The following is a 14,747-nucleotide window of genomic DNA, read 5'->3' as shown; positions in this document are numbered from 1 at the left end:
AAAGGCAAGAAAATTATCATTTTCCCTTCTCACTTTGATTTTTTTCACTAACAAAATCTAAATACAGAACTTCTTCCACACTTTAAAATCCAGGGCTGAGGTCACGATCTCGCGGTCCGGGAGTTCGAGCCCCGTGTCGGGCTCTGGGCTGATGGCTCAGAGCCTGGAGCTTGTTTCCGATTCTGTGTCTCCCTCTCTCTCTGCCCCTCCCCCGTTCATGCTCTGTCTCTCTCTGTCCCAAAAATAAAATAAATAAACGTTGAAAAAAAAATTAAAAAAAAAAATAAAATCCAGGGCTGTTTTCCTGGTAGGAAATAGCAACGAGGCACTGGAAAGAAAATTTTTTGAGTCTAGAAACATAGGCTCAAACTGCTAATTACATTTATAAGATCAAATATTTAATAAGTTACTTTACCTCCCTAAATCTCAATCTTATCTGTAAAAGTGGGTACTTAGAAGGTGCTCAACAAAATTTAACTGTTTTTTTTTTTTTTTAAGTTTTATTTTTATTTGAGACAGAGACACACAGCAAGCAGGGGAGGGACAGAGAGAGAGGGAGACAGAATCCCAAGCAGGCTCTGAACTGCCAGCAGAGCCTGACGTGGGGCTTGAAGATACCCCATGAAGATGCTCAACAAAATTTAATTTCTATGCCCTGGGGATATGACCTCCTCTATACTTGAAGATACGACATGAGGCCCAATGATTCACAGACTTAAGTAGCAGGACAGAGAAGACTATAAATGTTAACTGGTGCTCTTGAAAAGAAAAATATGTATGTGCTTGAGGCATCTTCCTTTTTTTTTAGATTTTTTCTTTTAACATTTATTTATTATTGAGAGACAGAGCATGAGCATGGGAGGGGCAGAGAGAGGGGGAGACACAGAATCTGAAGCAGGCTCCAGGCTCTGAGCCGCCTGCACAAAGCTGGACGCGGGGCCCGAACCCACAAACCGTGAGATCACAACCTGAGCCGAAGTCCGATGCCTAACCGACTGAGCCACCCATGCGCCCTCTGAAGCGTCTTCCTTCTTGCAGTGAGGAGTAAAATAAGAGCTATTTGATCCTTTTCTGGGTATGACAAAAAAAAAAAAAAAAAAAAAAGAAGAGTAGCCAATAAAAGAGTATTCAACAAAAGGAAACAGACATTTTGGAGATCAGAAAAAAAAAATCAGAAGCTAGATCTCTGAGTTTTTCAGTAACGTTTCTTAATTCTCTCTTAAAAAAATCGTTTTTTAATGTTTATTTATTTTTGGGACAGTGACAGAGCGCAAGCAGGGTAAGGGCAGAGAGAGAGGGAGACACAGAATCCGAAGCAGGCTCCGGGCTCCGAGCTGTCAGCACGGAGCCCAACGTGGGGCTCAAACAGTGCGATCATGACCTGAATCAAAAGTAGGACACTTAACCGACTGAGCCACCCAGGCGCCCATAATTCTTTTTAAAAGCTCAGGCTTGGGGCGCCTGGGTGGCGCAGTTGGTTAAGCGTCCGACTTCAGCCAGGTCACGATCTCGCGGTCCGTGAGTTCGAGCCCCGCGTCAGGCTCTGGGCTGATGGCTCAGAGCCTGGAGCCTGTTTCCGATTCTGTGTCTCCCTCTCTCTCTGCCCCTCCCCCATTCATGCTCTGTCTTTCTCTGTCCCCAAAATAAATAAACGTTGAAAAAAAAAATTAAAAAAAAAAAAAAAAGCTCAGGCTTATTGAGACATAATTCACACATCACATAATCCACCTTTTTAAAGTGCATACTTCAGTGGTTTTGATTCAGAGTTGTGTAACCACTGCCACAATCAATATTAGAACATTTTTATCATCTCCCCCCTAGAAAACCCATATCCATTAACAGTCTCTCTGCCCCCAACTAATTTACTTTTTGTTCCTAATTTGCCTGTTTTGGACTTTTCGTATAAATGAAGTCATACAATATATGATCTTTTGTGACTGGCTTCCTTCATTGAGCATCATGTTTTTAAGGTTCATTCGTGTTTGAAGCCTGTGTTTGTACTTGGTATCTTTTCACGGCCAAATGATAATCTACTTGTTTATCCACTTATCAGTTGGTGGACATTTGATTTTCCCCCCTTTTTGCTATTATGAACAAAGCTGCTGTGAACTTTTGTGTACAAGTTTTCGTGTGAACGTGTTTTCAGTTCTCTTGGGTGTACACTTAGGAATGAACTGTTGGGCCCTGTGGCAGCTCTTTGTTCAACATTAAGAAGCGTTAGGCTGCTTTCCAAAGCAGCAGCACCATTCTGTGTCACTGCCAGCAGCGTGGGGGGGAGGGTTCCAACTTCTCCATATCCTCTTTGTTCTAACAGCTTCAGACAGACATGTTATAGAACATACAGACATTCTGTAGCTACAGGTCCCCCTAAAGATCTGTGTTATTTCTTTTTTTGTTTAATGTTTATTATTTAGAGAAAGAGAGAGATGTTTATTTAGTGAGTGCATGTGTGTGCTCACAAGCAGGGGAGGGGCAGAGAGAGAGGGAGAGAAAGAATCCCAAGCAGGCTCCACGCTGCCGCTGCAGAGCCCGACTTGGGGCTTGATCCCAGGAACCGTGAGATCATGACCTGAACTGAAATCAAGAGTCTGGTGCTCAACCGAATGAGCCACCCAGGCGCCCCATGGTATGTGTTATTTCTAAAGTGGTATACCTCTGAAAAATACCCCCAGGTGGAAACTGGAAAGCTCAGTACTACAGAACAGCAAGACTTAGGCTCTAACTCCACAGTAACAGTGTTCCAGGTAACTTGATGGACACCTCATATTGAGAGCACCACTAAGAATCTCATGGGGAGTTGTAGGTGGGAAAAGTCTGTTACTCAACTGATCATACACCTAGATGCAAAAAATACTCCAGAAAAGCACACAGCAAGATATACAAATGCAAATTAATATGGTACTGTGTTCTAAGTTTTGAGACAAATTGTATTTGTGAGCACTGAAATCAGAAGACAAAGCAACAAAACTCGATAACCTAGAGTTGAATGGAGTTTGGGAAGGCATCATTATCCTGGCTTCTCGAACGGTTATACAAACAGTTGAATACTGCTCAGGTAATTCCCTTTTATCATACTCTAATGAAATAAATGGATATACTGAAAGTTGGAAGAAACCAGAACCAGATATTTGATTGTCCAAGGTAATTAATCTTTCCCAAGAGATCGTTTGAGAACTCTGACCAAATTTTCCTTGCCCATTCTTGACTTTACTGATCTTATTGTAAGCTCCAACTTTATGTGTTCATAGCTGGGCCTGTCTCAAAATCCAATGAAACATGAATGAATCTTGAAAACATCATGCAAAGTGAAGTAAGCCAAATACAGACGGACAGATATTTTATGGTTCCATTTATATAAGGTACCTAGAATAGGCAAATTCAGAGAGACAGAAAGTAGATTAGAGACTACCCATGGCTGGGGGTGGCAAAAGGGCAATGAGGAGCTAAGATATAACAGGAACAGAGTCTCTGGGGTGAAGAAAAAGTTCATAAAATGGACAGTGGTGATGGTTTCACAACAATGTGAATGTACTTTAAGCCACTGAATTATATAGTTAAAAATGGTTAAAATGTTAAATTTTGGGAAAAAATTAAAAAGGAAAAGGAAAACAAAAAGGGAAAGAAGGGGGAAATGGTAAATTTTGTGTTATGTATATTTTGCCACAATGAAAAAAAATCCAATGTAACAGACAAATTAAAAATGGCACAAGAGATCCTTTTGGGTTATGGAAATGTTCTAAACCTGGATTGTGATAATAGCTTTACAACTCTGTATACTTACTAAAAAAAAAAAAAAAAAAATCACTAAACCATAAACTTAAATTATACTCCATAAAGCTGTGAAAATAATATTCAATATAAACTTGTCACACAAAAATTCCTCTCCAAAAAGCCAAACAAAAATTCTATAAAATAGGGGCGCCTGGCTGGCTCAGTCAGTGGAGAGTGCAATGCTTAATCTCAGGGTTGTGAGCTCAAGTCCCACATTTAGCATGGAGCCCACTTAAAATAAAGTAAAAAGTTAATTTCCTGTAAAATAAATGTTGTATTTTGCCGTTTAATGGGTACCCAGTTTTTTTGTTTGTTTGTTTCTTCTGGGCTGCTAATGATAACGCTAATCTTCTTAAGTACCTACTTAAAAGCCAAACACACTGCTAGGCACTTACCATGTGTTATTTAAATTTCCTTAACAAGTTACTAAGCAAGTGGTATTAGCCTTACTTTACAGCTGGGAAAATGTTAAATCAAGTATCCCAAGACTGCAAAGCTTTAGACAGAGTGAATCTGGAATCCCAATGCAGGTGTAGCTCACTTCAAGAATCCATTATACAGAGGGATGTATCAGAGCTGGAGAATTCTTTTTTTTTTTTTTTTAATTTTTTTTTTTTTCAACGTTTATTTATTTTTGGGACAGAGAGAGACAGAGCATGAACGGGGGAGGGGCAGAATCGGAAACAGGCTCCAGGCTCTGAGCCATCAGCCCAGAGCCCGACGCGGGGCTCGAACTCACGGACCGCGAGATCGTGACCTGGCTGAAGTCGGACGCTTAACCGACTGCGCCACCCAGGCGCCCCAGAGCTGGAGAATTCTGAGAAGCAAGGTTGGGTATCCGTGAATGTGCATATCCGTCTATCACCCCCCACAAATACTATGTATATATACTATGTGCCAGGTATAGGGTTAGCTGTTAAGTTGTTAGGAATTGAGGTGAAAAAGGATTAGGTCACTGTCTTTTAACAATTTCAACCCAATAGGAGACAGACGTGCATGTAACTGAAGTAAGGATTTGGATGTTCTCAGGAATCCATCTTCTCTGCCTTTATGTTTCAATGAAGAGGACTGAATTCATCTAGATGCAAAAGTTAGAAGTCTGGGACTCATCCCTGACTTTTAAATCTCAGTCCCCAGCTCCTATAGTCTCTTCTCCGGAATGTGAGTGTGAACATATGCAGTCCTGGCATGTTGCTGCTGGCAGCCATCTTGTGACCATGAGGGAAGGCAGGCAGCCTGCAGATAAAGCAGACACTGCGCACAGCAGAACACCGAGATGGGAGCTAATCACACAGCTGCGCCACATCAAACTGCCCTGAAGCTAGTTTCTGGATTCCAGTTACACAGACCAATAAATTCCCTTAATGTTTAAGCCAGTATAAGCTAGGTTCTCTGTTCTGTTACCTAAACTGAAAATATCTTAATGGAAGACTGTCAGAAGTGCCATGTGGGGGGCGCCTGGGTGGCTCAGTTGGTTAAGCGGCCGACTTCGGCTCAGGGCACGATCTCGCGGTCCGTGAGTTGGAGCCCCGCATCGGGCTCTGTGCTGACAGCTCAGAGCCTGGAGCCTGTTTCAGATTCTGTGTCTCCCTCTCTCTCTCTGACCCTCCCCCATTCATGCTCTGTCTCTGTCTCAAAAATAAATAAACGTTAAAAAAAAAAAAAAAAAAAAGAAGTGCCATGTGGAATCAAGGTGGACATATCCAAAAAACAGGTGGATACATGGCAAACAAACAGAAGAGCCAGCACTTGGGCCAGAGGGGAGATAAATATTTGGACAGGTAGAAGACGTAATGGAAGTAATGTATGGGCAGTAAGTGAAACTGCCCAGAAAAAAAATTAATATATAATCACTCGAAAAGAGGGCCAAGGATAGAACCTTAGGCAATACTTACATTTAAGGGTTGGTTGGTCAGAGGAAACTAAGAAATAGCCAGAGGGCTGGGGGAAAACCAGGAAAACCAGACACATCAATAAACTAAAGGAGAGTTCCAGGAAGACAGTAGTTAATTATGTCCAACAATTATAGCACAAAAATGCCCAGCTTTATTTTATTTATCTTTTGAGAGAGAGAGAGAGTGCAAGAGAGAACGCGTGCAAGGGGCAGGGTAGGGGGTGCAAAGGGAGAGAGAGAGAGAGAGAATCTTAAACAGGATCCACACCCAGCTTGGAGTCCAATGTGGGGGTCGACTGCATGACCGTGAGATCATGACCTGAGCTGAAATCAAGAGTCTGACACTTTATTTATTTATTTTTTTTTAATTTTTTTTTTCAACGTTTTTTTTTTTTATTTATTTTTGGGACAGAGAGAGAGCATGAACAGTGGAGGGGCAGAGAGAGAGGGAGACACAGAATCGGAAACAGGCTCCAGGCCCTGAGCCATCAGCCCAGAGCCTGATGCGGGGCTCGAACTCACCGACCGCGAGATCGTGACCTGGCTGAAGTTGGACGCTTAACCGACTGCGCCACCCAGGCGCCCCAAGAGTCTGACATTTTAACTGACTGAGCCACACAGGTGCCCTCAAAAATGCCCAGCTTTAAATCTGCTGCTGTTCTAAAAAACAAGAATGGCCAGATGGTAACACAGCTCTAGACCCATGCTTGTCAAGTTTCCATCTTACTGTTAACGCCAAACCAGAATCCAGGTCTGCAGCAAAGACTCAGAGGAGCCTGAGAGAGAAGAGGCTGGAGGGATGAGCAAACTGAATTAACATCTACCGAATGCCTGCTGTGCACTAGGCAATGCATAAGCCCTTTCTATTTGCTCTCGCACTAAATCACATCACAGGATAACAGGAAACTTTTGTCAGTTAAGTTAGAAAAACCCCAATTTTCAAAACTGATAAAACTTAAGCCTGTAGTTATATAAAAGTAAAACAGTATTTCTTTAACACATAAAAATAAGTTGTTCTGGGGCATCTGGCTAGCTCAGTCAGTGAAGCATGCAACTCTTAATCTCAGGGCCATGAGTTCAAGCCCCATGTTGGATTCAGAACTTACTTTAAAAAAAAAAAAAAAAAAAAAAAAAAGCTCTACACCCAACATGGGACTTGAACTCATAACCCAGAGGATCACGAGTCACATGGTTATCCAACTGGGGCAACCAGGTATCCCTTTAAAAAAAAGTTAAAAATATTTTGAGGGCATCTGGGTGGCTGTCAGTTAAGCGACCAGCCCTTGATTTTGGCTCAGGTCATGATCTCACGGTTCGGTAGTTTGAGTTCCACGTTGGGCTCTGCACTGAAAGTGCAGAGTCTGCTTGGCATTCTCTCTTTCCCTCTCTCTCTGTCCCTGGCCCATGCATGCATGTGCTCTCTCTCACAAATATAAATAAACATAAAAAAATTAATATAAATAAAATACTTTGGTTTAAAAATTCTAAGTAGAAATGAAAATATTTCACTTAAAATATTATACACCCATATATATACTCATCCTTATATGTTTTATATATTTATACATAATATATATTTTATATATTATATATAATACACACGTATGTGTAAGATATACAGTAAAACCTTGGTTTGTGAGCATAACTCATTCCAGAAACATGCCTGTAATCCAAAGCATTTGTATATCAAAGCAAATTTCCACATCAGAAATAATGGAAACTCAGATGATTTGTTCCACAACCAAAAAATATTCATATAAAAATGATTACAATGCTGTAATACAAAATAATAAAGAAAATATAGAGAAAAATAAACAAATTAACCTACACTTACTTTTGAAAACCTTCATGGCTGGTGTGAAGGAGACAAGAGAGAGAGGAGGGTTATTGGGTAGGACGACTTTCACTATCACTAATGGAATTCCTATCTATTGGCTCAACAATCCTTTCCTTTTCGTGCACCTTTAACAAGGAACCTATCCAATGACACTTACTCTTGCATCCTTTTGAGGATTTCACGGAAATGGGACATTGCATTGTCATTAAACAGATTCATCGCTCGCACTGCTGCAGCCTTATTTGGGTGGTGCTTTTCTACAGAATGTTTCACTGTTTCCCACATTTTACACATCTCCCTAATCTCATTTGAAGTGAGGGATTCTTCGGCCTTTTTCTCCTCCTCCCCTGCAGACGAGATCTCCCCCATAACCTCTTGCTGCTGCTTGCGATGCAGACCCATCAGTTTGTCGGTGTCGGCTCCAGGCCATGCTCTTCCACCAGCTCCCGACTGTCGTCCTCATTCACCTCCAGTCCCCTGGTCTTCCCTAAGGACACAGTTTCATCGACAACTGGCGGCTGCTGTTCATGAGCAAACCCCTCTAAGTCAAGCCCAAGAACACAACCAGGCCACAATTTTCTCCAAGCAGAACTGAGGGTTCTCTTGGTGACCCCATCCCAGGCTTTATCCATGATCTTCAGGCAGTAGTTCACCATGTGGAAACAATTTTTCCCAAACTCTCGGAGGGTAAGGTTTGTTCCTTCAGTCACCTTGAAGCATCCCTGAAGTAGTACTGTGGTGTAAAGCTTTTTAAAGTTTGAAATGACTTGCTGATCCATGGGCTGGAGGACTGGAGTGGTGTTGGGAGGAAGGAACTTGACCTTAATGAACTCGAATTCCTCCAGTAAGTCGTCCTCAAAGCCTGGAGGCTGAGTATGAGTATTACCCATAACCAGCAAGGCTTTGGGTGGCAGATTCTTTTCTAAAAGGTATTTCTTCACTGCAGGACCGAAGCCCTCATTGATCCACTCAACGAACAACATACGAGTGACCCAAGCCTTGCTGTTGGACCCACACAGAACATTTAACTGGTTCTTCTGCACCTTGCATTTCTTGAAAGCTTGTGGATTCTTGGAATGAGACTTTGAAACCCCCACCTGCATTAGTACAAAACAAGAGGGTGAAACGGTCTTTCACGGGCTTGTGACGGGCATTACATTCTCTTCTTCTGTAATGTACATCCTCTTTGGCATCTCTTTCCAAAAAAGCCCCATCTCATCACAGTTAAAAACTTGCTCTGGCAGGTAACACTCAGAAGCTGTGAGCTTCTGGAACTCGGTAGCGAACACCTCAGCTGCCTTAGCGTCCAAACTCAAGTCTCTGTGTGCCTCACAACACTACAGATGCCACTTAAAGTTATCAAACCATCCCCCTGCTTGCTTTGAAGGCTTCTTTGTTTTCTGTTGACATACCTGGCAGTTTACTTATGAGGTCGGTGTACAAGGCCTTTGCCTTCTCACAGATAAAGTTCTGGGTCACAGTGTCACCTGCTAGTTGCTTCTCATTTATCAAAATCAGAAGCAACTTTTCTACATCTTCCAGAACACCTGGCCGTTGCTTTGATAATCTCGTGACTCCTTTTGCTGCATTTGGCTCCCTATTTCTTCTTTAATACTGTGCAAATGGTTGACGTCGACTTCTTATCAAATCTTGCAATTTTGGTCACTTGTATACCTTGTTTGTACTTCTTGATGATTTCCTTAACTTCCACCATAATCATCTCCTTCTCACTGCCTTTCTTTTCAACGCTTTCCTGCATGGGGGCCATTAGTTGTGATCATGTGACATTTGGTGTGACATACTACTCATAGGGCAAGACATCGCTCATTTATCAAGTTAAAATTTATTAGAAATGTTGGCTCGTCTTGCGGAACACTCACAGAACAAGTTACTCGCAATCCATGGTTTTACTGTATATAAAATAAATATACCCTTCTCATGAATTCTAATACTTGCCTTAATCTGAAGACTTTAACTTAATTTTTTTTTAGTAATCTCCACACCCAACACAGGGCTTGAATTCACAACCCCGAGATCAAGAGTCATATGCCAGGTACCCACAAATCTAAAGACTTTTTATTTTTTTTGTTTTTATTTATTTTTAATGTTTTTATTTTTTGAGACAGAGAGAGACAGAGCATGAACAGGGGAGGGGCAGAGAGAGAGGGAGACACAGAATCTGAAACAGGCTCCAGGCTCTGAGCTGTCAGCACAGAGCCCGATGCGGGGCTCAAACTCACGGACCACGAGATCAGGACCTGAGCTGAAGTTGGATGCTTAACCGACCGAGCCACCCAGGCGCCCCTAAAGACTTTTTATTTAAAAAAAAATTTTTTTTTGTAATTTTTTTTAATGTTTTTGTTTATTTTTGAAGGAGAAAGAGAGAGACAGAGCAGGAGTGGGGAAGGAGCAGAGAGACAGAGGGAGACACAGAATCAGAAGCAGGCTCCAAGCTCTAAGTTGTCAGCACAGAGCCTGATGCGGGGCTCGAACCCACAAACTGTGAGATCATGACCTGAGCTGAAGCCTGATGCTCAACTGACTGAGCCACCCAGGCACCCCTAAAAAAAATTTTTTTCTAATGTTTATTTTGGAGAGAGAGACAGAGCATGAGTGGGGGAAGGGCAGAAAGAGAGAGGGAGAGAAGAATCTAAAGCAGGCTCCAGGCTCTGAGCAGTCAGCACAGAGCCCAATGTGGGGCTCGAACTCACGAACTGTGAGATCGTGACCTGAGCCGAAGTCGAACGCTTAACCGACTGAGTCACCCAGGAGTCCCATTTAATCTATAGATCTTCTCCAGGTTTACTTGGATTCATTTGTGCTTATTTCATTCTACACAACGTTACCAACATTTGTAGGTGCATTTATCCATTAGAGTCAACATTTCCATCATCTCAAGGGCCCCTCCTGCTGCCACTTGATAACCATATCCACCCTTTTACCACCTCCAAACCACATCCCAAACCCTGATGACCACCAATCTGTTTTCCATACCGAAAATTCCATCTTTTCACAGATACAATGGGAACCACACAGTATACAACTCGGAGGTTGGTTGTTTTTTTTTTTTTTTATTAATTAAAAAAAATTTTTTTTTCAACGTTTATTTATTTTTGGGACAGAGAGAGACAGAGCATGAACGGGGGAGGGGCAGAGAGAGAGGGAGACACAGAATGGGAAACAGGCTCCAGGCTCTGAGCCATCGGCCCAGAGCCTGACGCGGGGCTCAAACTCACAGACCGCGAGATCGTGACCTGGCTGATTTAAGTAGGCTCCATGCCCAGTATGGAAACCAACACGGGGCTTGAACACACGACCCTGAGATCAAGACCTAAGCAGAGATCAGGAGACTTGGACGCTTAACTGACTGAGGTACCCAGGTGCCCCTGAGGTTGGCTTTTTAAAAATGGCTTTTAGAATTCTCTTGAGATTCATCCAAGTTGTTGCACATACCAACAGTTTGTTTCTTTTTATTGCTGACTAGTAGTCCATGATATATGAATGTACCATTATTTATTCACCTGCTGAAGGACAACAGAGTTGTTTCTAGTTTGTTTTTGTTTTTTTTGCTATAACAAATAAAGCTGTGATGGACATTCATACACAAGTTTTTGCAGAAACGTAAGCTTTCATTTTTCTGGGGTAAATGCTTAAGAGAGTGGCTGCTCAGTAATATGGCAGATTACTGTTTAATTAAAAATTTTTTTAAGTTTATTTATTTATTTAGAGAGAATGAGTAGGAAAAGGGCAGAGAGAGAGGGGAGAGCGAGCGAGAGAAAATCCCAAGCAGGCCTGAGCCCAGTGCGGGGCTTGAACTCATGAACTACGAGATCATGACCTGAGCCGAAATCAAGACTCGAATGCCTAACCTGCCCCAATGTTCAGCTTCAGAAGAAACCACTAATGCGTTTTCCAGTGTGGTTACATCGTCACATGTCCCCGTAAGCAGTGGTTGAGAAGTTGAGTTTCTCCACATCCTCACCGGCATTTGATGCTACCCTCATTCTTTATTTCAGCCACTCTGAGAGTTCTGGAGTGGTAGCTCACTACAGTTTCCACATGCATTTCTCTAATGGCTAATGATGTCGATTGTCTCTTTGTGTGTTTATCTGCCATATGTAAATCCTCCTTTGTGAAAACTCTCTGTTCTTGTCTTTTCCCCATTTTTTGTTAAAATGTATTTATTTACTTTGAGAGAGAGAGAGAGCGCGCGCGCAAGAGCAGGGGAGGGCAAAGAGAGAAATTCAACACTATAGATACAGTAGAAGCACTCTGTGTAACTTCATGTCCAAACCGTTCTCTACCCTCTCTTCTCCTTCTCTCCCCAGGGGCATTAGGGTGGATTTACCATTTCTATGAACATTTTCATAAGATTACGGCTATATATACCCTTAAATAACATACAGTATAGTTTGTGAGTTTTTATAGTTTAAAAAGTAGCTCTTGTAGGGGCACCTGGGTGGCTCCGTCGGCTAAGGGCTGGACTCCTGACTTTGGCTCAGGTTATGATCTTGCGGTTCGTGGGTTTGAGCCCCACGCTGGGCTCTGTGCTGATGGTGTGGAGCTTGCTTGGGATCCTCTCCCTCTCGCTCTCTGCCGCTCCCTCACTTTCACTCTCTCCCTCAAAATAAACTTAAAAAAAAGTAGTGCTTGTACATATCTTTTTCATTTGCTTTTCAATATTCAGTTTTTTTAATATTTAAAATTTATCCAAGTGAATGCACGAAGCTCTAGTTTATTTAACTGCTGTGGAACACCGCAAGAAAAACATACAGATTAGTAACCCATTCTCCAGTTCAACAATTAGTCATCAATTTGCTGATATTTAATGATGCCAAGTCCACGTCTGGCCAAGATGGCGTTAACACGGCCGGCTGGATTTAACTTCCCACCTGAAATAACCAATCCCACCACCCCGCACCCCCCCAGCAAAATACACAAAATGAGGATTTTCAAGACACTGGACATCAGGCAACAAAGGCAGGGTCCCACAGGAGCCAGAAGCAAATGAGGTGAGCTCGCCAAGTGCCCTCATTTCTTGTCTTGAGAGTTTCAAGCACATGGTATAGGCAGGGGGACCTGAGGCAGAGCGAGGCATCTTGTAAGCCCAAGTAACGGAGACGCGGGTGCAGTGAGACAAAGGCAGCTAGGTTTCAAGAAGGGCAGAGAACCACAGAGGTGAGAGCTGCAGAAAGATGGCTGTCACAAAAAAGTTAAGTGCTGGGAACACATAGAGAAAGTGGGATCTTCACACACTGCTGGTGGGAATGTGAAACAGCACAATCACTTTGGCAAAGAACTTGGCAGTTCCTCCTAAAGTTAAATGTACAGTTACCAATGACCCACAAATTCCACTGCTAGGTATACACCCAAGAGGACTGAAAACATTATTTCCATGCAAAAATTTGTGCATCAATGTTCACAGCAGCATTATTCATAATAGCTGAAAAGTGGAAACAACCCAAATGCCCACCAAGTGACAAAATATGGTAGATCTGTACAATGGAATATTACACACAGCCACAAAAAGGAATGAAGTACTGGTAAGAATTATAACATAAAGGGGCACCTGGGAGGCTCAGTCAGTTAAGCCTCTGACGGACTTTGGCTCAGGTCATGATCTCACAATTTGTGAGTCTGAACCCCACATCAGGCTCTATGCTAACAGTGTGGAGCCTGCTTGGGATTCTCTGTCTCTGCCTCTCTTTTTCTGCCCCTCCCCCACTAGCGCTTGCTCTCTCAAAATAAATAAATAAAGTTGAAAAAGAAAAGAAGAATTATGGGGAACCTGGGTGGCTCAGTCGGTTGAGCGTCCGACTTGGGCTCAGGTCATGATCTCACGGTCCGTGAGTTCGAGCCCCGCGTCGGGCTCTGTGCTGACAGCTCAGAGCCTGGATCCTGCTTCGGATTCTGTGTCTCCCTCTTTCTCTCTGCCCCTCCCTGCCTGCCCCTGCTTACACTCTGCTTTCTCTCTCCCTCAAAAATAAACACTAAAAAAAAGAAATTAAAGAAAAGAAGAATTACAACATACATGAACCTTGAAAACATTACCTAAGTGAAGGAAGTCAGTCACAAAAGGCCATATATTGTATGATTCCATTTACATGAAAAATCCAGACTAGGCAAAATCTATGCAAATTGAAAGACTAGTGGCTGCCTAGAGCTGAAGAGAGGGTCAAAATGGGGAATGTCTCCTTATGGGTCAGGGGTTTCTTTTTGGAGTGATGAAAATGTTCTAATCTTAGACTGTGGGGACAGCTGCACAACTCTGAATATACTAAAACCATTAAATTGTACACTCGAAATAGGTGAATTTTGTGGCAGGTAAAATGTACCTCACTAAAGATGTTAAAAAACACAATGGATGATATTAATAGATTAGTTACTAGAGAAAAAAGATTTAATCCACTAGAAGACCTAGTAATAAAAATCACCCCAAATCAAAGACAGATAAAGAATAAGGGGCTTCTGGGTGGCTCATTCAGTTAAGCGTCCCACTTCAGCCCAGGTCATGATCTCATGGTTCATGAATTCGAGTCCCACATCAGGCTCTCTGCTGTGAGCACAGAGCCTGCTTCAGATCCCCTGTCTCCCTTTCTCACTGCCCCTCCCCTGCGCATTCTCTCTCTCTCTCTCTCTCTCAAAAAATAAACAAACTTAAAAAAACTTTAAAAAAAGAAGAAAAAAGAATGATTAAGAAGAGTATCAGGGGACTAGGGGACAACTTTAAGCAGTCTAATATACAGGTAACTGGAGTCCCTCAGAGAAAGGAGATGGGAGTGGACAGAAAAAACTATATGAATAAATAATGGCTAAAAATTAACTATAAACCTACAAATCCAAGAATCTCAATAAACCCTGAGCACAAGAAACATGAGGAAAGCTATACCAAGGGACATCATAATTAAACTGCCCAGAACTACTACAGAATCTTAAAAGCAGCTGGGACAGGGGAGGGAAAGGAAGACACGTTATGCAAAAATAAGGACATCAGATTTCTTGTTGGAAACAATGCAACAGGGAGTGAGTAAAAGAAAAAATCTGACAACCCAGAATATCATACTTATCAAAACATATCTTTAAAAAAACTTTTTTTAGAATTTGTGTGTGTGTGTGTGTGTGTGTGTGTGTGTGTGTGTGTGAGAGAGAGAGAGAGAGAGAGAGAGAGAGAGAGAGAGAGAAGAAGAAGAAGAAGAAGAGGAGGAGGAGGAGGAGGAGGAGGAGGAGGAGGAGGAGGAGGAGGAA

General features: G+C 42.3%; 1 protein-coding gene across 2 annotated transcripts in view; it reads right to left on the bottom strand.

The window, feature by feature from the left end:
* The window catches only part of GATAD2B (GATA zinc finger domain containing 2B), a 53,012-nt gene that overhangs the window by 15,293 nt on the left and 22,972 nt on the right, over positions 1-14,747 (bottom strand). The gene's annotated exons all lie outside the window — the stretch shown is intronic.

The sequence above is a fragment of the Herpailurus yagouaroundi genome, unplaced genomic scaffold, assembly GCF_014898765.1.
Source record: "Herpailurus yagouaroundi ecotype Mexico unplaced genomic scaffold, PumYag 207, whole genome shotgun sequence".
Lineage (NCBI taxonomy): Eukaryota > Metazoa > Chordata > Mammalia > Carnivora > Felidae > Herpailurus > Herpailurus yagouaroundi.
The sequence above is the reverse complement of the archived record's forward strand: the minus strand, read 5'-3'. Positions and strand labels throughout refer to the sequence as shown.